Raw genomic sequence first — 26,726 nt, forward strand, 5'->3', positions numbered from 1 at the left:
CTGGAGATGACATCCAGAAGGAGCTGTTCCATCACCTTTCCAGGGATGGAGGTGAGGCTGACCAGCCTAGAGTTGCCTGGGTCCTCCTTCTTGCCCTCCTTGAAGACTGGAGTGACATTGGCTTTCCTCCAGGCCTCAGGCACCTCTCCAGTTCTCCAGGACCTTGCCAAGATGATGGAGAGCGGCCTGGCAACAACATCCACCAGCTCCCTCAGTACCCGTGGGTGCATCCCATCCGGGCCCATGGATTTGTGGATGTCTACGCTGCCCAGAAGGTCTCTAATCCTTTCCTCCCCAACCAAAGGAAAGTCTTCCCTTCTCCGGACTTTCTCCCTCACATCCAGGCTGCAGGATTCCTGGGGGCTGCCCTTAGCAGTGAAGACTGAAGCAAAGAAGGCATTCAGTAATTCTGCCTTCTCCATATCCCTTGTCACCAGGGCCCCAGCCCCATTCAGGAGCAGGCTCACATTTTCCCTAGTCCTCCTCTTGCTGCTGATGTATTTGAAGAAGCCCTTCCTGTCGTCCTTGACATCCCTTGCCAGACTCAATTCCAACTGGGCCTTAGCCTTCCTCACCACATCTCTGCATACTCTGACAGCATTCCTATAATTCTCCCAAGGAGAATTCTCCCTCCTTCCTCCATTCCAGCTCCAAAAAAGGCTGTTAACATTAGTCACTTTATACCATGCCACCTTGACACCCTAGTAAGGAATAAAAAGGAGTGTCAAAAAAATCTTCAAGCTCTTTTCTCAGAGTGTAATTTATTTAAAACCATCTTGCAAAGTCCACCTTGACGTGGAGATGACTTAACAGGGTCAGGCTAGATGGACCACAGCTCTGCCCTGAATGGAGATAGTATAGGAGACTGCAGTACTTCAGAAATGGGGATCTGCATAGCATTAGTGTTTCACTTCCAGCCAGGCAGGACTCCACAAATAATTTGATGGACACCATCTCCACTACATTCCTCTTGCCTCCCCTCTGAGAAGAGGAAGGTATTCACCTCCATTTACTGCACAGTCAATCAGTGCTCGTAGCTGCAAGCACAGGGATCAGGCTGACAAAACCAGGCTTTCTTTAGGGAAGGAAGCCGCCCAGCAGAGCAGAGGTTATATCAAGTCAAGGGAAGAAGTCTAGTGGTATCATGAAGCCCAGGAGGCTTTTCTGTCCCAGATGCCCAGCAGGTATAAACTGCTCCCATGACTAAGCAGCAGCCTCATAGACCTGCCAAGTCTCTCCATCAGCACAGAGAAATGGCTATCTCCACGGTCATGTTTCTGGGGATCCTGTGACAAGGATCCATGCACAAATTACACAGGAATAAGAGGAATCTGAGTAGGACAGAGAGTCAATCAGAGACAGCAGAGAATAAGTTTAGCCTGTGCATTGTCACTAGAGCACTTCCTACGATGGACAGGAAGAGTCAGCTGCATGCAGGAACAATTGCTCCAAGGAAGGGGAAACAACATTATTTGAGAGATTTAACAAAAAGCCACACAAAAACATCACAGCAGGCTTTAGGAAGCAATTTTACAGCATGCCTAGGTGATCCAACAGCTCCAGGACCACAGACTCTGCAAACTGCAGCTTTATTTTGGCCAGTCTCTACTGGCACCTACCCCATGGACAAGGATCCTGGAGCAGGTCAGTGCTATCTGACTCCACACCATGCTGACATCACATACTCACTCCAAGCCAGAAAGAGAAGAAATTACTGGGTTTGGGAAGCAGTGTAAAAAAACCTGTTCTTCAAGGAAGAAACCTCCCATGTTTCCTTTCACCTCAAAAACGTGAGAATTTGCAAATGCTGAAACTGGTGGACACGTTCCCACCCTTCAGCGAGCATGGGCAAGGGCCGTCGCCTCCCTATTCCCAACAGGGAAGCTTCCTCTTCTGAGGATGTTTGTACAGGCAGTAGAAATCTGGCTGTGCCACATCCTATTTAGCAACAGTGATGAGCTGGAGCCCAGAGTTTTAAGTTCAACTCTCCCTGCTGTAACACGATCGCACCTTGATTTGTTTTCCTCCTCCTTCCACTTAAGCCTTCTCAAAATACCTGTGGTCCTTTGAGGTAGGTTTTTATTCCCCTCTCTTCAAAAGGTTTGCAGAAGTTAAGTCCTATTAGTACAATGCTGCAGCTACAATAGGTTTGTTTTATTACTGACACCATTTCAGCAAAGGCCTTACCGTGACTTCTTCAAACGAGAGTTCAAAAATTCAACTCTCATAGCACTCTCCTACACACTCATGCTAATCCCACCAAAGTTACCCTGCCCTTCACTGCTAGCAGCAGTAACAACCCATGGGCAGATCTCGGCTCGCTCTGCCCTGTGCCACCCATGGGTCCAGGAGCAGAGCTTCACTGCTGTTCTTGGTCCTCAAAGAAGAGTACAGGGCATAAGGGTGGACCTCAACTGACATCTATACCTGATCATTAACTAGCATTTGAGAACCGAAAGCACTGCCTCCAAATCTTCCTTATTTTCACCTTCATTTTCTCTCAAGCCAGCGACATCCAGCCAGCCACCACCTGTGGTGTTTCACACACCCCTGGGCACGAGGAACCAGGCAAGAGGAGGAAAGTGCTCTGGCACCCTTGGGGTCTGTCCCCTGCAGATAAAGGCTGCAGCAGAGCCGTTCACCTCCATAAAAATGGATCTTGTCGGCTCACGTCTGGCTTGACATTAAGTTGTTCTTTCAAGCCATGGGGTTCACAGCCACGAGATCTCCCTCCTCTCTCCTGTTACCAACGGGCAGCTTTATTTATGAGCAACGGGCTCATAAATAAACAGGCAATAAAACCTTAAAGAGTTTTGTGTCAGGGGAAATCCTAAAAGCAATTGTCTACCATAGCTACCAGCTTCCCACAAACACACCCACATGCTCTCCAGGAAACTCCTCAGGTCTCAGGTTAGAGAGACTCAGAGCAGAAGTTTGAAAAGCAAAGTCAGATTTCCAAAATTCTCTCCAATTTGGCCTAAAGCTTTTCATTGGCATCTCTGCAGAGCCTAAGACTAGTCTCTGGGGAACACTTCCAACCCAAATGTTAAGGGAAGAAGCATGCAATTAAACTCTGACATCTGCTTTCCAATAGCAATTTCATGTCTGAAAGCTCACAGGATTCATTAAGTTATAGAAAGTCTTGCAATAAACTTGGAAGGTGGAAGTTTCTAAAAGGCAGATACTTTCTGTCCATTGTCCGCCCCCACTTTCTAGGCTTCATTAAGCACATTACAAATTTACTTTTTTTCAATGAAAGTGCAGATGCAATTTAATCTGGAGATTAGGATCTCATTTCCTTCCTCTAAAAGCAAAAGCCAAATATTAGCAGACACTAGCAGCCTTAAACTTCTATTGCCACTTAAGGAGAGGCTCAGGCTTGCTGAGGCAAGAGATAGGGATTTAATAAATTAGTTGCAGCACATTAAGCCTCAGTTAAGAGAGCCACAAGCAGTAGCAACATCCAAGTCTTTCCTTTATTCCACCTCTTCCAATGTTTTTAATCTCTCCAGTAAGCCAGCCACTGACCGCAGTGAGCTGACAAGTGCTGAGCATCACAGGTCCAGGCAAAGCCAAGCAGGAGCATCCGGGCATGGTACTGTCAGGAATACACCACGTTGCAACACCGCTACTCAAATGGATGCCGTCCACAGGGCTCCTCAGCCTGCAGCTTCAAAGGACTTTCCAGCAGACCAAATGACTGCTTTAAATGTTGGGTTTAGGAAGTGTTATTTTTAAGTGAGGAGAGACAAACCAAACAAAGGGGCTCAGGCTGGCTCCATGTGCTGCTGGCAGGACAAAGGGCAGACTCTTTGGAGACATCAATCTCTGCTGGGATCTGACTAGCTTCCCCTTAAATGTCAGCTTTGTGAAGAATCTTAGAGAATGAGTTTCATCTTTCCCAGCTATTGCATGCAAGATACTGCTCCCTGCTCGAGCAAGAGCAGGGGCAGCTAAGGCAAGGGGACAAACAAAGGGCCACAACGAGAATTTGGTGACCAACTCCAAGTCAGGAGACTACATGGTTTCCTCTAGCAAGCATGCCAAAAGCCAGGCACTGAGTGACTCCATCTCCCTCCCTCCCAGTGCAGCTATCACCTAAGCAGCTGGACTTTGCTTCCTAATTAAGGCAACTTCCCTTTCCTGTTCACCCCTCTGAAAGGCAGCTCTGGCAGCAGCCATGGGAACAAGCAGCCCCACCACCACTTCATCTCAGACAGCTTCCGCTGACTGCCACTGCCAGGCTTTCTCCACCTCATTCTTCAGGGTTGAGGGGACACATACCCCATTAATTTTACCAGAGATGAAAGAGAGGTCGTGCTGGTCCCATGCTCCAGGGAATCTGTGTGTGACGCTACCCACGCAGCAGAGCTACACACACCCCATCCCCAGCTTAATAAGAGTAGTTGATAGATAAAACAAAGGCTTAGGCTTTAGGCTTGAGGTAGGCAGGTTTTCAAGCTGTAGTTCCTCCCACGTCAAAGTCATCATGAAAGCTGCAGACAGGGCAAGTGTTCAGTTCGATGCCTTCATGCATTTTCCAGCCAAGAGAATTGCAAGAGGAAGACTACAGTTATTTTACCACCTTTCTCTCCCCTGAAGCCACATATTTATTTATACAAAACACTAGGTCACACTTTCCACCAGAGTAGACTCTTTGGAGACAGACATTAGCAGGCCAAGCCCAGATTGGGACTAAAGAACAGACCACGTGTTCAGAGAAGTAACTGCTTTCCAAAGTGAGCATGACCACGAGGGTTTTCAGAGAGGCTGAGGATGAGTAATTCCATAGCTTTATTTTGCATTCTAGGGGATGGGAGATTATTGCATAGCTATTAACTTAGCTATGCCATATGGACTTAGCTGGAGACCTTGGCAGGTCATTAACACAAAGCCAGTTTGCAGCCCGTTTGACTGGGAAATGTGGGGATAGTGTCCAACTTACAGCCACAGGTAGCACCCAGCCTTCACGCACACAGAGAAAAACAACTCTGTTCTCATTTAAGAAACTACAGAGCCCAGGAGCTACAAAAACCTGGTCCTACCAGAAGACCCACAAAGCTCACAGGGTTCTACATCTCTTCCCATAGAGGAAAAAAGGCTAATTTAGAAGTTCCCTTTGAAAAGTTCTTTGATCTTCATTGTCAGGTCTCTATTTTGACCATGAAATAATTGAGTGGGTGGACTGCAACCACAACCCTAAGGACTGCGTATCTTCATCCAGCCACAAAGCCGAGACCCCAGAAGATCACTGACATCATGAGCCAGCAATGTGCCCTTGTGGCCAAGGCGGCCAATGGTCTCCTGGGGTGCATTAGGAAGAGTGTTGTCAGCAGGTGGAGGGAGGTGATCCTGCCCCTGTACTCAACCCTGGGGAGGCCTCATCTCGAGTACTGTGTCCGTTCTGGGCTCCCCAGGACAAGACACACATGGAGCTACTGGAGAGAGTCCAGCATAGGGCTATGAAGACGATCAGAGGGCTGGAGCACCTGCCCTGTGAGGAACGGCTGTGAGAGCTGGGCCTCTTCAGCATGGGGAAGAGAAGACTGAGGGGGGATCTGATCAGTGTGTACAAGTGCTTGAAGGGAGAGTGTCAAGGGGACAGGGACAAACTCTTCAGTTGCCCCGTGTGACAGGACAAGAGGCAATGGGCAGAAATTGAAGCACAGGAAGTTCTGCCTGAAGGTGAGGGGGAATTTCTTCCCTGCGAGAGTGACGGAGCACTGGAACGGGTTGCCCAGAGAGGTGGTGGAGTCTCCTTCTCTGGAGATCGCCTGGATGCAACCTTGTCTACCATGTTGTAGGTGACCCTGCTGAGCAGGGAGGTTGGACTAGGTGATCTCCAGAGGTCCCTTCCAACCTTACCGAATCTATGACTCTATGATACAGGTGACTGCTGGAAGCCCTAGAAGTTCTGATCCTCCTGCAAAGTCAGGGTTTGTGCCTCAAGCATAAGGAAAAAGGGAAAAGAAGGGAAAAAAAATAGGGGGGAAAGCCACACACAACTAGCAGAGTATAGCCAACAGTGGCTGACAGAGTGACCTGCTACCCCTTTGTCCAAAATGCAAGGGAGAAACATGCCTAAAGTCTGCTTAGCATCTGCCCAAGTCAAGGCCCATATGAAAAGACAAGTGTGTTTTCCTTGGTGGCCAAGTTTCTCAAGCACGGAAATAATCAGAGTATGTGCCAGGCACAGCTCTCCTCTGAGCTGAATTCCTGCTTGTCAGCATCCAGGCTGTGGCAGCGTTGCACCTTTCTACTTCCTCTGCAGCAAGATTGAGTTATTCTAGGCTCATAATTGACATGAAGTCAAACTCCATCTGTTTCCACCAAGACAAAGATTCCCCTGAGGTTGCTCTGCTAAGTACCTGCGCTTTACTGTCCTGCCTCCTAGCACAGCTCTCCCGCAGAAGGAGCAGAAAGGTGCACAATGCCAAAGTTAGCTTCTAGATTTTCCCTCAGGGTTTACGATATTTTTGTGCTATTTAAGTGCCCAGATCAATGCAGCAAGCCTAGCACTGCACATAGCATCAGTAAATGGGAGTCTTGCAGTCACTGCCAAAGGCGTAAATGGAAGAAATTGTGTATATATACATATACATATATATATATACACACACACACATATATATAAAATGTACACACACACATATGCATGCAATCATCCTGGGGAAGACTCAGGGGTGAGAGGAGGACAGAACTGTTTCTGAAGCCATTTTCAACACTACTGAAGCTTCACAAGCTAGGTCAGAGTCAGGCAAAAAACCTCACAATACGCAATTCAGGTGACCGCTTGCCTTTTTAAAAAAAAAAAAAAAAAAAGAATAAGAAACAAAGTACCATTAAAAAAAAAAATCTTCCCAAAGAAGCTTCAGTACACAGCCAATATACAGGATGGGAATGCTGGCAAGAGCCACAGCAACATTAATCTCATTTCTTGTTGGGTGCAAAGATTGTAACAGACTCCAACCAACACTGTCCACAGCCTTCAGAGCACAGAGTATCAGAAAGTAGAGGAAGTATCAGGGAGCTGGAAGAACAAAGAAAAAGGTACAGAAAGAAAGTAGAAATGCAGGCAGGAAACAAGAAGTGTGATTTTCTTCAGCAGCATAATTATAAGCAATCAGGCTATTGGGTGAGGAGACCATTTGTGCTCTGTAAATACAGGCAGTGAGGCCAAGTTACCCCATTGCCAAACTAGCATGCGGAGGCCAATGACTTACAGAGTTGTTGCACTTAGGGGCCGTTCGGATGCAACTAGATATTGTCACCACTTCAGTCAGCAGGGAGGAAGGAGGCCAGAGAAGTCAGCACCCTCACCAGTGTTTTCCAAAATCCCACTGGGCCAGCAGACGTTGCGTGGGAAGTTTTGTTGTGCACGTGGCCCTTTCGAGCCAGAGAAGCTGCTGAGACTTCTAGCCATGTCTTTTAGCAATTGCCCCATTGGCGAGGCACCTCCTACAAACCAGCTCTGGACTGCTAGCAGCGCAGCATCGTATCTGAGCGCTAGCAGCTCTGCATCTGCACCCACGTGGCTGGCAGCTTGCATGGCAGAGGGTTTCACGAGGGACTCATCTCTGCCTCAACATGCACAGGGAAGTCAAGGGTATCGGTCTGCCAGACACAAAGCCACGATAGGTTTGTGCTTTGAAACGCACGAGCATTTGCTGAGAGAAACCAAAGGTCTCTGCAGAACAGAGCCCTCCCTCCAGCAGTGCCCTGACTCCCTGCTCCAAGGGTGGTAGGACTGGGGAAAAGGAGAAGCAGCGTGGTCCAAACACAACTGCTGCCCAGGCAGCTTGGCACATGTCTAGAGACCAAGGGGAGCTCTGAAGATAGCAGGTGAAAAACATCCCACGCAGCTTCAGAAGCCGTTTCTGCTGCACAGCCCACCACATGAGTAACACCATGCATCGACCCTACTGCAAACTCGAGGCTAGTCCCATTTCTGGCCCTGAAGTTCTTGCTGATGGTCAATGGCAGCACACCTAGATCTGGTGGCAAGTTGCTCTCTGGAAAGATTTGCTTTGCTCTCCTTCCACATGTTAAGGCTACTACATGTCCACATTTATATTTTCCAAAAAAGACCAGAAATTACCACGCAGTTATTCTGCAGTATCAAGCATTCACAGGAACAGGTACCTAAATACAGGTACCAAGAATACTTGCTGAGCAGAGGTCAATAGAGGTGTTTAAGCACCCTGCCTTGTACAGCAAGGGAAGACAAACCCGTTAAGGTCAGGTACTTGCTGTACTAGCACCACATGTTCCTATATTGCCAGAAAGCCACAAATTTGGGTAACATGTGAAGCTACCCGCATCTAACAGCGCACAAATCCCACCTCTATCCCCAGTCCAGTCACTGGCATGCCAGCAAACAAACTCACATCAAAACAAAGCCCTCTGGAAAATGACTTCTCAGAGCATATTTAATTTCTTTCCTCCTGGATGGACTGACTCCTTCAAGGACTCCGAACATTCCCTCGGCAGCTCCACCTTCCTGTTCACTTTTCCTTGTATTTTATTCAGTGACAATGCGCATTGTGTTGCTTCTGCCACACCGAGGAGAGAATCACTGGGTTATCAGACATTTCTCAGCAAAAACTGGACCTGCCAGGGTCAGCCAGGGTGAGAGAATAGAGCATTTCCATATTGACTGCAAAAAGCCAGTGCGTTCCCTGTTGCCCTCCTCCCAGATTATTCTCCGAGTAACCCCCAGAGTTGCCCTAATTCAGGCTGGTGAGGGCACAGCAGAGGCAGGTTCAGTTGTTAGACCCTTTGGTGCCATTTGCAAATGCCTCTCAGGGAATAAAAGCAGCTAAATATAGCTCATGGTCCTGAAATCAGACCCAGGAGACCAGGATGTTAGTCCCACCCGAGATGATCCCTAGTTATCGGAACCAACACCTCCTCTCACCTCTGAATCACTGCGAGCTACTTTGGCAGGGAGCTGTCTGGGTTTGAAGACATTATATTCCAAGTCCCAGTGCTACTGCCAACCCAGTGAGAAAAGCTATATATTCTAGAAGCACAGCAGACCCCTGAGCATCACGATCACTGTTTGCTTCCAGGGGGCTTTCCAGGGATTTATTTTCAAATTCTACCGATTAAAAGGAGTGATGCTCATGCGACAGTTCTCTTGCTGCCAAACATGTCACAGCAAGCACTCCAGAAGGTGGCAAAAACCATCCCTGTGTCACTGCAGCAGCAGCGAGAAGGTTTTCCCATTAACACCTGCACACCCCGCTGGCTCTAAAGATGCTCCATGAACTCAGCCCACTGGCACGCTGAGGATAAAGTGAGCAGTGCCCTTTGCCAAGTGCCAGCCCCCACAGAGATCCCAGCTATTTTTGGCAAGTTGCATCCAAAGCTGGAAATATTTGTCGTATTGAATTACCATCCATCACCACGTAAAAATCACAAATTAAGTGTTCAGCATTTGGCTAAAGTGCTGGAGAAAGGTTGTTAAAAAAGGAAAGCTGAAGGGTGGGGAAACCTACTGCAGATTCCCTTCTCTTATCCCATACTATGTGCTCTATTTCTGTTGGCCACAGTGCTCCAAAAGCTCTGTATCATTGCTCACATGAAACAGTGACATTACACAGAGGACTAATTTTGCTCTATTACAGTTCTCCCACCCACATATGAATTCAGCTGTGACAGCTAGGCACAGAGTCCAAGCTCCTACATAGCCTCTTCTGGACCCTCTTGTACATCTCAGCCCTTACCACCTTCCAAAAACCTATCCTTCAAACGTGTCACACCACTTTTGATGCAGGCAACAAATTGGAACAAAGCATGCAGCACCAAGAGGTATCTCCACCAAGTCACCTTCCTCCCTACAGAAGCCACCCAGCTCTTTTTCTGAGGTTGCCCAACTAACACCTTCAGGTTCTCTGTGATAGCTCTTACAACTTTCCTTTGCAGTAGGCAAAATATGCTGTTTCTCCACTTCTTAGAGTAGGCACTCGAAAAGTTACGCTTACTAGCTCAAACTTAACAGCATCACAGTGGGAGCAGGCTGAGTAGCCCATCTAAGGGGAGATGATTTCCAGGAGCAAGCCTTCTCTCCCTTGACATACAAGTGCTCGACAGCTTGTTTGCAGCTCTTCACTGGGTAAGCATAGAGAAGGCTGATGTGTAGATAACACAGCTCCCACAGATGGGATTTATCCATGCTATTTACATCAGTCTTCCAAGATGCAAGTATCAAGGTCATGCACAATGGCCCCTCAAAAAGCAGTCCTTCGAGAAAGAGGTGGCTCACATGTGGCTTCCTGGTGCCTCTCCCATCCCACAGTGTATTAAAGATCAGACATCCAACTCTTCATGTGAAACCATTCATGTCTGACACCACTAGACAAGCCTGCAGAGCAGCTGTGTCAGAAGTGCAATTAGCCCAAGATCACCATCTAGGAAGCCATAGCTTCACAACCCCCTTGCAATATCTGAGGACATGTAACCAATAGCTCAAGCTTTTCTTAATTTAAGAGGCAGGAGAGACAGCTGCGTGCCTCAGTTTTCCCAAAGTGGAAACAGAAGCTAAACAGCACAAACAAAAACTAAGACCTCTTCTCCCAAGACCCTCACTTTACACAGACTCCTTCCAGTCACAGCCAAAGGACGCAGGGTTTGCCAGCTCCTGGGAGTGAACATCTCTTAACTATTTACACTAGCAAGCTCTAGTTCAAGACAGGAGAAAGATTTCTGCTTAGGACTACAGGTTGCATCTTTGCAGCCAGCAGCCTCAGGACAGGCTCCCAGATGGAAAGGAGACCTCTAGTTCAAACCACAATTCTGAAGCTGCAGGCACAGCAAGCTGTAGACCTGATGTTTTCTAGTCCTCCCACAGCCCGAAGCTCTCCACAGGGTTCTGTGTCTGCAGGGAAGAACACAAAGTGCTCTGCTTGCAGCTCACCGTTTTCCCAGCTCATCTCCATTTCATCCAGCAAGAGAGCATGCCCTGAAGGTGCTCTCAATGTCATCTTAGCACAGCAAGATTTTCCTGAAGGAGATGCTTCCCTGTGCTTTGCCCTCATCTTTACTGGAAATGGAGCTGGTAGGACGCGTGGCTCTCAGGATGGCTGTCACCTGTGCTTGAGCTGAGCAGAAGGCAAAGGCCTAGCTTTCTTCAGGACAAAACATTAGGCCAAGATGTTCTTGTTGCATTTCTGCAAGAACAAGTCCTGTTCATCCTTCCTGTTGAGCTCCATCACTTTGCAATGTAAACTCTAGGGTGGAGCAAAAGGTCCTTTAAATGAAGCTCCTTTCTGCCTGGGCTGTAGTGTGATATAACACAACCAGAGCACCCAGGGAGCAGAGCATGACAGCTTGAACAGACCTCAAGGGCCCAAAAGCTCCAGGGTTTCCACAGCACAAAAGTCTCCACAAAAGCTATGCCAAGATGTCACCAACATTTTTTCAGCCTGGCAAATCCCCAAGCATTTACAGTTCTTCTACTAATGCAAGAAGAATGAAAACTCCTGTTCTGTCTATCACTCACACCATGAAAGCAAGCTAAAAGCAGCAGCTCTTTAGCTGGTTTAAACTCCAGAACAAGAAAATGATTTAAATATAGTCCTCATGTCTCATGAGGAGAGGAAAATTTATTACTATTGGGGCACAAGTCTTTCCCTACAGGCAGGTAACTGCTGCCTCCCGGCATCTCCCATCTGGCAACAAGCCTGTGGGGAATCAGGACACCAGCTCAGCAATTCCTGCAAATCCACTTACTGAACTTTCACACTACAGTTTATTTCAAAGCTCAGCCACTTGCAGCTAAATTTATTTTTTTAATACCAGCAATATTGCCTCAGCCTTATGCTTCCTCTTGACAACTCTGTTATTTAGCTAGCATTAAACCGGATGGTGCATGAGACTAAACAAGGTTTTACTCAAACCCTTGTCAAAGTGCTGGCTCAGTAGAAATGACAGCCACAAATGTCTTCAGTGGTATTTATCCCATACCTTTCCTTCCAAAAAAAAGCCAGTATTTTATAGCCAGACTCACTAGATCCATCACTGAAATAGCCAGTTTGGAGCAGAACATCTCATCAGCTTTGGGCAATCCTAAACCACGGTAACAAGTCTTAGGGTAGCCAGGCAAAGGCAGCCAGTGGCTGAGCTGAGACACTGCCAAGAAACCAGACTTCACATCCCCTCATAATAGCAGGGGACATTCTCCAGAAACATCAGCACAGAGACCAGAGCTCTCCCCTCTCCAAAACACACTTCCTTGGACTCCAGAGGCCTTGGCAAGTAATTATGTTCTGGTGGTTTTTATGCAAGAGGAATTTCACAGCAGGCACCGCCTTAAGCACAAGGTATTTAGCAGGTAACAAGTACCAGTAGGTGCCATTTCTCTCCAGCTTTACAGCATTTGGAGTCAATTCAGATATAATGGCTAGCATGCAAATTCTGGTAGAAATCAGATGCCTTTGCTGCTCGAGGTGCTGGAACTAGATAGTCCCGGGAACCGGGGTGTACAGACAGCTTTCCATTTATTTTAAACCCTGGCTTTTTTGGATTAGGTTTCTGACACAAAGCCAAATTAGAAACATCAGAGGCTGTGTTAAACCCCATTAGCTAACTACATGGCTGAGCAGAGGTAAGTGTTTGCTGGGAAAAAAAAAAAAAAAAAAAAGAAAAAGAACCCGAGTACCTGTTTGGGTCACATCAGCCTTGCACGTGGCAGTTAGCAACAGCCATGAGCATTACAGAAATGATTGTTTGTTCCCGAGTTCGTTCAAAAGCCATCTTTCTCAACAATTTGAAGTATTTGCAGCATAGCCAGGGTGACATTCCTCGGACTAACGCTGGCTCCACCGGGGGAAACCCTGAAGCAAGGCTTTGCAGAAAACATCCATTTCTGCCACAGGACCATAACAAGCATTGCTCCTCCCAAATCCCAGCTTGCTCCCTTCTCCATCTCCTGCCATGCCATTAGTTGGCCCAAAGCAGCTTTCTTCACGCAACGCCTGTGCTGCCCTTCTGCAGGGCCCATCCCAGCACATCAGTGCAACAGAAAATAAGGTTATTCTGGAACTGGCACAAAGAAAACCCCACAGCCTTTCTAGCTTTCAAAGGTAGGGTCAAGGGCAGCCTAACACACACACACACACACACACACACACACACACACACAGAGGTAAACAGAAAAGAAAAAGAAAAACCCTCACCACTCAAACATCTTCCCATCCCTGCTCCTCTTTCTAGTAGGAACAGCTACACACCAGGCTCCCTTTCAAAGCCCTTGACTTTTACATTCTTGGTGGTATCCCAGTCCAGTCTCAACTTCTAGACTCCGTCTGTCCTGCTAGAAGAGCTTTCGGGGAGGCAGAAGACGAACATTTTAATACCTCGTGTCAAAGGACCAAGACAGTTTCTGAACAGTAGTTCTCATCACTCCATTCTCCACTAAAGTATCACCACATCTCCCTCTTGGGGAGCTCAGCCCTTTCTTAGGGAGAAGCTGTGAGCACCTGCTTCTGGAGAGACCACCAGGCTGCAAATCCCACATGGATAGGGGTGTCTTCGTGGAGATTGGGTCAGCTGTCCAAATTAGAAAAGGCCAGGACCAAAGATATCCATGCTCAAACTGCTGTAACCTTCCCACCGATTTCCACATGCTCAGGTCACACATAGGAACACCTAAAAATTATGCCCTTTGAGCTCAAAACAGGAGCCAGGCAATTCCCAGCTGAGGTCTATACCCTTTACTGACATCAGCCCGAGTTTCTGCCATCCAGAGGTCAGTGCTCTGAAAGGGCATCAAGGCAAGCCAGGAAAATAACCCTCTGTGCACATGGCGCTGCACAAAAGCACCACGAGCTCTTTCTCCAAGCAAAGAACAGCCTGGCGAGATGCACCAAGGTCGATTCCTCAACTTAATTCAGTGCCAGCTGAGACCAGCCACCACCTTCATCGGTCACCAGCCAGCTCAATACACACACAAACCAACACCGCAGTAACCGCCCTGCGACACTGAAGCTCACCAGACTTACAAGTCTCCTTCCCCAAATTATCTACTGCCTTTCCCTAAGAAAGCAAAGCACTGAAGAAGGACTTACAGCAGCACTTCCAGGGCAATTCCTTGCCGAACAGTTCGGTCCTGCTAAAGGACCAAGGGCGTCCCCCTCTCTCAAGCCTTGGCGACCGCTACAGTTTTAGTAGAGCTGATAAGCTCCCAGCTGGAACAGCTCTTGCGCACGGTCCGTTTTATCTGCAGCGGAGCACGCTTGTTACCGAGCCCGTCTTATCACCGCTGCAAACATCAGCAGAGATAGAGAGGAGCACGTAATGCCCAGGCAGGGAAGCTTCAGAAATATAGGGGAAAAGTTGTCTTTTGATCCCATTTCCCCCTACCTCAGGGGTTCTCCGCTCCTCACCTCACGTAGCCTCAAGCTCCTGGCAAGGAAAGCCCTGCGTCTAGCCTGCGCGCTGCTCGAAGGACAGGCCTCCCTCAATCCCTGGCTAAGCCAGGCGGGAAACTAGTGGTCCAGATCCCTCCCTCCAGGTAGCCCGCAGCAGAGCTATGAAGCACAGGGAAATTGGGAGGGGGGGGACAACATTGTCCCTGCGTGGCAGGAGAGACCCGTGAGACCTTCACTCACACTAACACAGTACTCTACTACCAGACTGTTACCCCCAAAGCTGAGCTTTTAGGACTCTTGCGACATATAAGCTGACGCTTTTTAGAAATACACAGACTGCCTAGTTTAAGCTTATTCCGCTTTTAAATGTGGATTTGTGACGCTTCACCACAGGGCATCTCTAAGAAGAAGTCTGGACTCCAGGTTACAGCTTCGCAATAAAATAAACTCACAGGCTCCGTTCCCGCTAGCTGATCACGCTCCCGCTGAAACGCGATAGTGTTTAGCACATCAGGAAGATAAAGCCACGAGGGACCAGTAGCCCTGCAGGAACCTCTGCCTCCAGGTCACCAGTTCAAGTCCGGCCTTGCTATTACCCAGCCAACCTCCCTTCCCACGCCTCTCGCTCCCATTCATCAGCCCAGGCATTTATCCAGGTGACACCAGGGCAGGTCACCAGCCTCACCAAGGCTTCCCAGTGTGTCGGTGCTCAGCCAAGTGCAGTTCGAGGTCGTCGTGCACCAGCCCAGCGGATGGACTGCAGCAGGTAAGCCGTTTGCAACAGTTCCCTAGACAAAACCCACTTCTGTAAAGATCATTTCCAACAAGCAACAGCTTTTTTAGCCAAGTCTGGAGCTCCATCACCAACCCAGGGCAGAAGCAGACACAACAGAACAGGTTTGAGGGTCAGAGACCCAAAACTGGAAGAACCAACCTTGCATTCAAAATCAATAGCTTCCTCTCCAAATCTTTCTTTTTGGAGAGATGGATAGGATCCTCTCTGGATATCTGGGTAGGCACACTGCTCCAAGAGCTCAGTCAGAGGTGATGTCTTTAAATCTCCATGGAGATGCAAAGTCACAGCTCCTGGGCTGGTTACCACCTCCTCCCTGGGAGCACTGGCAGCCTTCTCCAAACCCTGCCTCTTCCACAGGGAGGGCTGTTTTCCACGCTACACTGGGTAATCAGAGACCTATCGCCAGACATCTCCAGCTCGCTTCCTGCAACACTCAGAGCTTCCAGCTCACTTAGCTTAAAGGTTTTCTCGGGAAGCAAAGAGAGAAGTTACCAGATGCTGAAGCCTCCTCGCCAAATGCAAGGTACTCTGGACGGAGTATTCATTTGAAAAGGCTCCTGAGGTGGGTGTTTTGGCCCTGACAACATCATCTAGGAAGTCCAATAGGTTCACACCTCGAGGGTAGCACCCTCACCTTGGTGCTGGGACAGCTGGCAAGATGCCCACCCTTCCCATGGATTTTTTAGTTGGATGCTTTCCAACAAAAGGCCAAGACCCCCCCCTGCATCTGGTGACTCCCTTCCAGTTTCCAGAGGTCTAGGAAACCACGGAGCAAGTTTTGAGCTCCTGTTTAAGTGAACTAGACTCACACACACAACCCCAGAAGAAATATAAATAAATAAAATCAAGTGCTTCCAATGGCAGCAGCTTTCTCAGCTTCATGCGAGTAACCTGTACAGCCTCAGGCCAGAGTTGAGGCCACCACGCGTCGCAGGACGCTGCGCTCACGCGGGTGCAGACGCGAGGAAGGCCGCTTCCTCAGGCTCTGGCCTTCAGCCGCTCCAGCCTGCGTTTCCAGGGACAGCAGCTCTATCGCTGTAATCCCACAAGCAGATTTATCTTTCTTTGCAACGCAAACCTGCGTTTACACAGCGCACGCCAGCATGACCTTGCCATGCGTGGAGGCAGCTCGCCCGGCAGCCCCGTGCACGAGACAGAATATCCCCATAATGCATTTACGGAGCATCCAGTGAGCCGTAAGAAGTGGTTTGGGAGATCACAGGACCCACTTCATGAGTGCGGGGAAAACATAAGGCAACAAAAAACTTTTAACAAGCTTTGTAGTATCTATGCAGAAGCTGGAAAACAGGGCTTGCAAGGTCAGCGCAGCAAGCGAGCAAGGAGCAATCCTCAATAATAAATACAATTTGCATGTTAGCATGAATGCACCTAAAAATAGAAGCTCTGACAAGCCCTAGGTCTTGGCTTACCTCTTAGCTTGATGAAGTCCAGGGCTCTTAACAAGCTCAAAACGATACACAGATTACAAGGATTATTCAGGCGTTAACTTGAGCGCGGATCTCTACAGTCAGGCAGCTAGCTTGTGGCCACGAACAGAGAAAGAGAGAAATCACAACCAGCAAACTCCAGAGGGAAGAGCTTGAGAGAAATCAAGCATGTTGCCCAGCTGGATTTCTGCTGGGACACCAAGACCAGGACACGGATGTTCCTCTTTCGCTGGCTTTAGAGCAGCAACAGGTTTGAGTGACAGCATGAAGTCCCACCTACAAGAGGCATGAATAATTAGGTGGCAAATTGACACCAAAATTCCCACAATACCTACAAACACAATTGCTGCCATATCAGCCGTCCGCCTACAAGGCATCACTGACTTGACAGCCTTGAGCAAGTCCTCTCTACAGGGTTTCCACCTGCAAGAAAGTAGTAGAGTATGAAGAAGAGTTCGGGTATTAGTCTCCAACCCTCTCCAAGCTCAGAGGTGACCTGCTTCTCAACAGCCTCGCGCAGCACTCGCTGCCTCACCCACCATCCAGCCACAATGATGAGACCATCGTCAGCGAGACCATCGTCATCTCCCAGTCCGAAGATTTAACGCATTTTCTTTGACTGCAATTCTGCGGTGGGCGATAGGACCATTGACTTGCTTTTTAGACTGAGGCAATTAGATTTACGATTCAGCAACCATCGACTCAAGAGACTCATCAATACAAGCCAGAGACATAACCTAGGTGAGCACCTGAGAAGAACATTCAAGACAACCAAAACACGCAGCAAAACCATCATGATTTAAACACTGCATCCAAAATTACCTATTAAAAGAGACTCTGCTCTTCACCTCGTGCTGTTTAAGTGAGCTGCAAGATGTGTTCAACAAATAACCTGTGCAAACCTAAGCCTCGAACTCCGCGCAGCTCGAGAGGGCGGAGGAGCTGAGTATTTCTGTGCCGTGCATCTAACCTCGGGCCAGGGGAGGGAGAAGTTTCATTTCAGCTAACCAAGGGGGGGAAGGGAAGATAAACAGCAGCAAGCAGACTTTTAGAAGAAAAGCACTGTAAAAGCTGCAAAAGCTAACAAAGGTTTTAAGAGGAACGCTAGAATTAAAAAAAAAAGTTATTAAGAGCAAACTTCCTGTGAAAGCTCCCAGCAGCATGCAAGATGAACCGCTTCAGCGCGGCGCCACGTGGTAAATCTGAAAGCGAAACGGACTCTTGAGCGTTCCTGGAGAAGGACGGAAAAAAAAAAAAAATAAAAATCACTGTCCAGCAAGTCCGAGCTCCCTCGGATGCAGTCCGGCGAGCCGGACTCCGGCGCGTCCCGCACCCCAGGGGGACGCGGTGGGTAGGCAGCAGGAGGACTCAATTTTGTCACGATGAAGGAATTACGTTAAATCAGCGCGAGCTATTTCCGAGAAGCGCGTTAGCCGCACAGGGGCACCGCGCGCGGACGCGGGAGCGGAGCTGGGGCGCAGATTCGCTCGGAAGCCGCAAAGTAAGCGCAAAAAAATATTCACAACGAAGACAGAGACTTCCCTCCCCTGCCCCATCCCAGAAAACTAATTCTGACCAAAGACCAGGCAGGCAAAGGAGACAGAGCTCAATCAAAACACGTAATGGATTCAGCATGCGAAAACACGCAACGCACCGAGATAGACATAAGCACGGAAAGACTCCCGATTGCCACCCAAGAAGGTCCTTGTTTGAATATCCTTCGGGAGAACATGCTGTACCTTGAAACCACTTCTTGGCAGGAGCGTTATACAAATATTTAATAACACATAAAAATAAAGCTTTTCCCCAGGTTATTGAGCAAGGATAGGCCGTTTAACCAAGTATTTGGGCTGTTGTTCAGCCAGCATCCGTGGGTATTTTTGGAGGAAGTGGGGAGAACACAGCGGTTAGCTAAAGAGGAAAAAGAAGTGAAGCCAAACACCAGCACGCAGCTTTTTTTTGAAAGCAAGACATACATTAAAGTAGCTGTATCTAATCACTGTTTATAGAGGGGCTGGCAGTCAAAAGCAACTGCTATTGCTGCCTTTTAAATCCCTTTTCCATGCATCACACGGATAGTATTCCTGCAACGACCTGTTAAATACAATCAGTGTACTTGGGGTCACAGAAAAGCAGCCGGGACCATACCTGGAAGGGAGATATCTTGCACTAGGAAGAAAGGAGCCAGAACAAGACACCCAAGTCCCACCAGCAGGCTGGAAATTACAGCGGTGCCCTTGCAAGACCCTTCTGCACCCCTGGGCAGGCAAAGGGTGTCATCTCCATAGACACTTTTAGCACCACTAAGGAAGCAGCTTGTTGGTGTGACACTGCCCTCTCCTGAGCAGAAGGAACTGCTCAGCTTCACGTCAAGCTCCAGTACAGCAGCCCTGGGGAGGATCAGCCCTAGGGCTTCAGTCCTGGCTGAGAAGACACCCTATTCCAACGAGGGAAACCGCAAGACACCACTCACCTTGCAGCCAGGACCACCAATGAAGCCCAAAGCAGATGGAGGCTCCTCACACCAACACCACTTGCTACTTTACTGCACAAGAGGGAAACACTGAAGTCACCTCTTCCCCCACTCTTGAGTCTCCTCCAAGCATGCTCATCAGCTGCAGCAGTTTAATGAAGCCTCGTTAAGTCAGCAGCCTAGGGGCTCCCAGATAAAGCCCTCCCATTTCATCTCACTATCAGCAAGGAAATGCAAAGCATCTCCTTAAAGCTCTTTGGGGCAGGAGTACAGGCCTCCCTCCAGCTGTGTTTCTTCTTAAAAAAGGAGTTTAAAACAGCACTGCAGGCTCTACATTCCCAGAAGGTGAGAAACAGTTGCAGCAACATATGATTTCCCCACCAGCTAGGGTTTATCCACATGCCTTCACCCCACCAGGATAGGAGTTGCCCAGCACATGTCTGAGGTGTAGGACTGGGACAGAGCCTTCTCTGAGGCTGAAATCATCTCCAAACTGAGATCCTGCCCTTCTATTTTCACTCTTGGGAAGACTTGCAAAGAAAGTTAAAGGACAATATTCCCTGCAGGTGTGTCTGTTAAGAGAGGATCCAGATGCAGCTTCCACCACCTGCGAGCTCCAAAGTACCTCTAAGCAAACATCGGTAGGTGTGAATGAGCTGGATCTCGACCTCCATCTGTGACAGCACTTGGGAACTGTGGGCTACTGTAACCCCCACAGCAGCACACTAAGATTGCCATAGTGTTTCTTAGTGTCTAACAGCAACATCAGTAGTTTCAGGGGGTTGGGTTTTTTTTAAAAAAAAATGAGCTCAAATGTACATAGCACTTTGTAGAAAAAAGTGCAAGACACAACCCCCTGGCCTTTGCAGCCAGTTCATTATAATCTTCCTGGGTCATAAGAGCAGTTGGTTTCCCTGCTATAATTAAAACTATTATCATCAATTCCAAGCCAGTGTTCTCCCGCAAACGACAACCCCGCAGCAAATAATCAATGGGACCAGAATTCATTTCCTTTGTGCTACTCACTGTCGATGAGCAAGGCAAACATCACTCAGACTTTGCCTTCCAGCACAGAATTCAGTGCAGGGAACAGCAGTAACGTGCAAAACGTGCTTATTTAATAGAAGAAGTACAGCCTGATAGAGACACCCACTCTAAAATTAACTCTGCCTCAAAGCAGAGCTTATATCCCCCTCTGAAGCGGTGCTTTCTAAATTGCAACGTCGTGCTCTGCAGCCGAGTGCTGTTTGAGCGGCGGTTTGAAGATGCTTCGAGTCTCGACGGAGGAAAATACGTTAAAATAGCAGCCTTTAAGGCTTCAAGAACCACTGCTCAGGTAGACAGAGGCTGCGTAACGTGTTACCGAACTGCTTTCCGCAGCAGTGCGGTGGCCAGCGAACGTGGACGCGCCAGACAAAATGCAAGGCGGGAAGTCTATTTACTTCAGCTTTTCCCCAGCCACACCTGCCAAGCACGAGCTGGCAACTTGTAAGGAGGAAAGAAGGGAGGAGACATTTACTCTGCATCCGCGTGTGATCCAAACCCACCCAAAAAAGAAGAAGAAGAATCAAAAAACTTTTGAATTTCCTGGCAGTCGTGCGAGTACCCAGAGGGGAGAGCGCGATGCGAGCGGCGAATTCGGGTTTAGCGTGCTCTCCACGCCGCGTAACTCCCTAATGAAGAAACAGCCTTCGGGGGCTTACTGAACGAGCGCTCGTTTTCCTTCACGCGGGGAGGAAGCGCCAACGAAGAGAAACCTCATTCATTTTTTCTTTTAATTTTGCATGCAGCATTGTCATGACTATTCAGCTCATATAGCCATAATCCCTTTCCAGCCCCAAAATAATCCTTAAACCAGCATAATTACATATAATAACCAAAACTATACAAACATAGCCCTAAGAAACCAAGTACGGTGCATCTGAGTCTCTTTTTTTATTTTTATTTTTTTCTTTTCCGGCTGAAGAATCACCGTTTCCATCAGGCCAGAGTGAGATTTTGTAGCTCCGACATCGGGAATTGCTACAACAGACCATTTCCAGCAGAAGGCTCACATTTCAGCTGCAACTCTTAAACGCCTAGTTTTTGAGGCTCTGAATACACAGGGCTGGAGTGGACTCGGGAGAGAGCGTCAGTACAACAGCAGCAAGGGGTTGGGGTTTTCCTCCCCTCCCTATCTCCTTTCCTGGATTTCTTCTCTTTCCAAGTGATTTCTCTGCCAAGTGTCAAGGACCAAATAAGATCTTCTCTGCTCACCCTCTCCCACCCTATCTTCTCCCTGCTGGCACAAAATACGGGGTGCTTAAGGCAAACGGCGGTTTGCTCCTGGGGAACGTCCCCAGGAGCCCAGTGAACCTTTCGCCGCCTCCGAGCAGTCCCTGAGGTGCCACGAAGGGCTCAGGTGCAGGACGGGCACGGGGTGGCCTGGGCAAGGAACGGCGAGTCGAAATCTCTCCCGGGATTTTGCTGCCTCAGGGTTTTTAAGGCACTGGAGAAGCCCGGCGTAAAGCCCTTCACCGATATTTTGAGAGCAGCGTCTCAGAAACACAGCGTTACCCGGCTGCTCGGCACAAAGCAAGTACGGCCTAAAGGAGAAGCAGAGGTGGCTGGATCCCACCCCGGCAAGCGAGGCGGGGGCCCGGACACCCGAGAGGGCAGCTGGCATCTCGTGCCCCACGTCCCCAACTGCCCAGCGGCACCCGGGAGCATCACCTTGGGATGCTCCCAGCTGGGTGAGCCACGCCTGGAGGGGGACGCGGAAGGTAAGGAAGCACCTTTGGGGCCAAAGAAGTGCCTTTTGGGGGAGGGGTCAGGAGGGCGCACTCGGCGTGTGTTAAATACCTCGGCTCCGCATCGCACGCCCCCACGCCGAGGTGGGTGCGGTGGGGGGGGGGGGGTCACTTTGCACCCCCCCCTCCCCTTTCTCCGCACAGGGCACGAGCATGCAAAAACCCCCGGCGCCTCTCAGCGCCACCGGTCCCACGCCGCCACCCCTTACCTGCTGCCGCGGGGAGGTCCGGTCCTCGGGGCAGCCGTCGGGAGCGGCCGCCCCGGCGAGCGCTGCTGCTGCCGCCCGCCCGCGGCGGGGCCGGCGGGGACCGTGCCCCGGCGCAGCGCGGAGCCCCGGGCCGCCCGGGAAGGCAGCGAGGGAAAGAGGTGGCACCGCGTCGCCCGTCGCCGCCCGGCTCGGCTCGGCTCGGCTCGACTCGGCCGCCCGCTGCCGGCAGCGGGGCGGGCGCTGGGGACGGGCGGCTCCGCCCCGGCCAGCGGCAGGAGGAGGAGGAGGAGAAGGAGGAGGAGGCAGGCTGCTGCCGACGACTTGCGGCACCCTGCCCTGCGGGGGTCCAAGGTCCCTCCAGCATGTGGGAACGCCGAGCCCCGAAAAGGCAGCCGACGCCTTTCTGCAGCACGGTCCTCCCCCATTCGCTTCCTCTACCGGGCAGCGCAGCCTTCCTCCACCCGCATCTTCCTCCTCGCGACTGGGACCTCTTGGAATTGTCCACCCCAAGGAGCGCCATGGGGGTACACGCACATGGATGCACCGTTGGCACAGTGCAACCAACAGATAAGAACCAGCCTGGAAAACCTCTGTGTATTTTAGTAAAAAATAACGGGCCTGTAAGAGCCCATCTGGCCAACGGTTAACTGGGCACCAGTAAATCCCACTTGACAGTGAGGAGCAGAGCGGTCAGGAGGGAAAATAGATCGCTCGTGTTTCTATTCCTGGGATATTTATAGCTAAAGCAATAGTGTCTCCAAGCCTGGTAGGATGGATACAAGGGGGTGGTGCAACCAGGTGCTCCCGCGCAGCGGGATGGAGGTGGGAAGGGAGCGGGTCAGGCAGGCTTGGGCTTCGCAGTCTCTTGATTTCTCTCGCTCCTGTCAATGTGCCCATTCCTGCCTGTCTAATATTTATTTTTCCACCCATTTTCAGCAGTTGCTTTTGGCCTTCCATTAGATCCCGAAATTGCAAGTGTGCAGGGAGGTGTGCACAGTGGACTCGTTCCCCGGACCTCGTTCACACACGTGCCTGTGGATGTCCCAGCACCGGGTCCTCACGTTGCAGCCGGTCTGGGGGAGGGATGAGCATTTTATTGTGTCTACGCTACGCTTAGGACTTGATTTCTGCATGCTCTGACCACACGAATGGATCACCGTGAGGAACATGTCCGGGCTGGCTTGGCACCTGGGACAAAACTGAATTTTACCCCCAGGGTGACTCTTTTGTCTTTCTTGATGCAAATACTCACCTTAGACCGAAAGGCCCATTTCTCTCTCTTCAAATTGGCCATTTTCCAGCCTTTTAGCCTGTGCCCAGAGCCAGTCCTGGAGCTGTGCATGGTCCAAATGTTGCAAAAGCATGAGACGCGCTGTCAGGATGAAGAGCAAGCGTGAGACAGATACCAGACTCATCTTTACAGACGGAGAAAAGCTGGTAACCCGCTAGCAACAGTCTCTCTCTTCCAGGGCAGCGCAGGAATATAAGATAGACACAGCTCCCCCTCGTCTCCAAGGAGCAGCCCAAAGGTGAAAAATCCACATATAAAACCCGATCCAAAGAGATGGTCCCCGGCCTCAGCAGAGGAGACCCGGAGTCATGTCCCAGCAGAAGACATCGTTGGAGGAAAGCAGCTGTTTGCCAAATGTTTTTCCTTGCAGTCCTGCTGATTGCAAGCATTTCAAAATCATGAGTCCCTCAAAACTGTGATTAACTCAAACCTTGATGAAAGTGTATCCTGTGGGTGCTTTTTTTTTTTTTTTTTTTTTTTCCCCTTCTGGTGGCCAGGACCATTTAAGCATTTTAGGACTCTTTTATCCTTTTTTTATTCTCTTTATTCTTCTCCTGCAGCTTCAAGTGTGGGAGCACAAGGGGGAGAAGCAGGTACTTAGAGACATATGACAGAGTCATGACCGTACGTACTCGCGACTCAGCCAGACTTTAAGCAAGGAAGCAGAAATTTTGCATGCTTGGGTCTCTGCCTAGTGATGATCTCTCTTTAATTTCAGCAAAAATAGTCCAGCCCTTTGTCAGATTAAGGGGAAAAATACTTTGTTTTGTCATTGTTGGAAAATAGTCTTATAACTCTTGAGTTTCCAGAGACATCGCAGCTGCCCTTAACGTCAGCCAGTAATTTGCTTTTTACCGTCCCTGCGTACGTTTGCTGAAATCCAGCTGAGTAAAACACCTTAGGGGAAAAAGAAAAAAAACTCTCAGTTTGCACATTTACCAATTTTCTTTTTTATTTTTATTTTGCCCGTTGAATCCAACACAGCCTTCACTGAGCGTGCTCCTGCCCCGGGATGTGGGGCTGAGAAAAGGGTTTTCTCTCCGAGCAGCTGCCAAAAGAGGAACGGCGAGCAGAGAGACCGTCTTTCCTCCTGCTGTCAGCACTTCTGCTGCTAAAGTCCATGCAATGTCCAAAAAAAAAAAAAAAAAAAAAAGTCACAGGGTGGCCAGTGGAAGGAAATTTCATCTTTTTTTTTTTTTTTTTTTTAGGAAAAAAAGATGAAATTTTGAATCAGGAAGTATTTCAAAGTTCCTTATCCTACCCAAACGTGTGATTTAGAGCCTTGAATGTTCCAAACTGTTTTTAGCTATCTCCCTTTGGCATGGCTAGTGTTCATAATGTGCTTGTGCCTATATCCCCGGGCACATTTATTTCAAAATAGGGCACCTCTACGGGTCTTATTAAAGCCCTTTCTCACCATGGCACTTGCAGCGTGACCCTGTCTTCGATGAACTGCAGTTCCCAGTAGGACCCTGCTCAGTGCAAGCTTTGGCCTATGGGCTTGGGACAGACTTTGCACCCAATTCTGTAGGCATTTTATTATATATTTATGGATGGGAAAACTTGGTCCAGAGGGGATTTTTTTTTTTCCTTTCTGATGCAGAAATACAAAACTGAAGATCTAGTGATCTCCAGAATTAAAAGTTGAGGCCCAAATGAGGCAAAGCTGAGTTTATCTAGTAGATCTCCAGCAAGAGAAGAGACGAGGCTGCAGCCTCCCGTCACCGCTATGCTGTGCGTGCCTGTCCGTCCGTCTGTCCGTGCATACGAGGCCGGTTGGAGACAAATCCCTCCCGCGGCAGCCCGCGGCAGCGTCTGACCGACGGGAGAGCCCCGGGAAGGGGAAGGAAGCGCGGTGAGGGCCACGCTATTGTTTTTGCTTGTGCAAATGCTCGGGGAATGCAGGGCAAACAGGGGGGAGGTCTGCGTTTTCCTGTGTTTGTGCTGCAGATATTTCCATTCAGGTGCTTTTTCCCAATTCTTGCTCCGAGGCCTCTGCACCAGTAACAAGCCTAAGGAGAGCTTTGGCTGCAAGCGTGCCCTGAGGTCCCGTTATTTGACCGCGATAACGTTTGCAGAGAGCGTTTGCAGAGAAGCTTTGCTGTTATATTTTGTGCTTTGCAGCTTCTCCTTCATCCTTTCTCATTTGTCGGTCTGCCCGGACAAGCCCGCCCAAGGGGTCTGATCCCGCAGTGGTGGCAGTGGTTGGATCGTGAGCCCTGAAGAGATCATTGACTGCAACTATGCGAGTGTTTGATGTTACCCAGCAACTGGAGACGAAGATATCGCTAGTCCGCTAAGTCAGGGAACACTTTGCCTGTTTGCACAATAACTGTGTTTGCCTGCTCGGCAGTAGGTTAACCAGCGGCCCCGCAACCCTTTCAGCCAGAGATAAGATGAATGTACTTAAAATAGGAGGAAAGTCACTGGTACGAGTTATCGCTGCAGGTCTGCCAGTAAATCGGGTCCTGGATTGCCCTGCTCTAGCTCAGTCACCCCTAATTACCGCCCTGAAGACTCCCAGCGTGGGGGAGGAATAGTGACCATATCAGGAAGCCACATATTCATGCAAAAATAGGACTAATTTTGTCCCAGCATGGTCTGGAGGAGGGAATTGCAGTCAGCTCCTTGCCTCCTTTCCCTACCACCAGAATAAAAATGCTTCAACTTTGTGGTGTGTCATTCAGCACAAAACCCGCCCCAAGCACACCTTCACAAAAACCAAGCAGCTGGAAGTCAACAGCAAAGTCGATTGAGAAGATGAATGAGTATTTTTTCAGCTGTGAGAAGAAACTCCCGAGGAACGAAGGCAGAATTCTCCCCGTTTGACGTCTTTATCTCAGACTGGATGCTTCTCTGCTGCAGGGACGGTGTTTCAATATCGAGTACTCTTATATATAAGTGTAGGGTATTGTATAAGGAGTATTATGAGGAGGTTACATGAGGTATCTACTTGTCTTTCCTATCTGTGAAAGGTGCAATGTAGCTCCTGAAGAGGTGAGCGGAGTACACCTGGGCAAAGGTTAGTCCGTGTTGGAGCATGTTCTTGGCTATCGCACGCTGATCTCCCTGCCAGGTCAGCTACGTGCTCCAGCTCCACACGAAGCCGACCAGGGACACACGCAATTCCTAACTGCACAAACCGAATGCTGTGCAAAGTGTGAAATTTCCCAGAAAGTGACCCAAAATGCAGTGCAGGCTTCTTTACCAAGTGGCTTCTTCCTGAATGAAGCTTCTGGGAAAAGGTTTGAGTTTCACACAGCGCACGTGAACAGATGGCAGATTTTCCCCCTTGGGACCTGTGAGGTTCCTGGATTTCAGCCAACTCGTTTTGCATAAGGAGAGGAG

The 26,726-nt window shown here is 49.3% G+C and overlaps 1 protein-coding gene across 3 annotated transcripts in view; it reads right to left on the reverse strand.

The window, feature by feature from the left end:
• The window catches only part of GDPD5 (glycerophosphodiester phosphodiesterase domain containing 5), a 179,172-nt gene extending 156,990 nt beyond the window's left edge, over positions 1 to 22,182 (reverse strand). The window contains exon 1 of one of the 3 annotated variants that reach the window (XM_062567455.1): positions 22,088 to 22,182. The gene's annotated coding sequence lies outside the window, so the exon portion shown is untranslated. Of the gene's footprint in view, positions 1 to 14,069; positions 14,131 to 16,598; positions 16,623 to 22,087 lie in introns of those variants that run through there. The other 2 variants (XM_062567456.1, XM_062567454.1) reach the window with 2 other exon arrangements.
• Between the last annotated feature and the right edge of the window lie 4,544 nt (positions 22,183 to 26,726).

Source organism: Rhea pennata, chromosome 1 (genome assembly GCF_028389875.1).
Source record: "Rhea pennata isolate bPtePen1 chromosome 1, bPtePen1.pri, whole genome shotgun sequence".
NCBI lineage: Eukaryota > Metazoa > Chordata > Aves > Rheiformes > Rheidae > Rhea > Rhea pennata.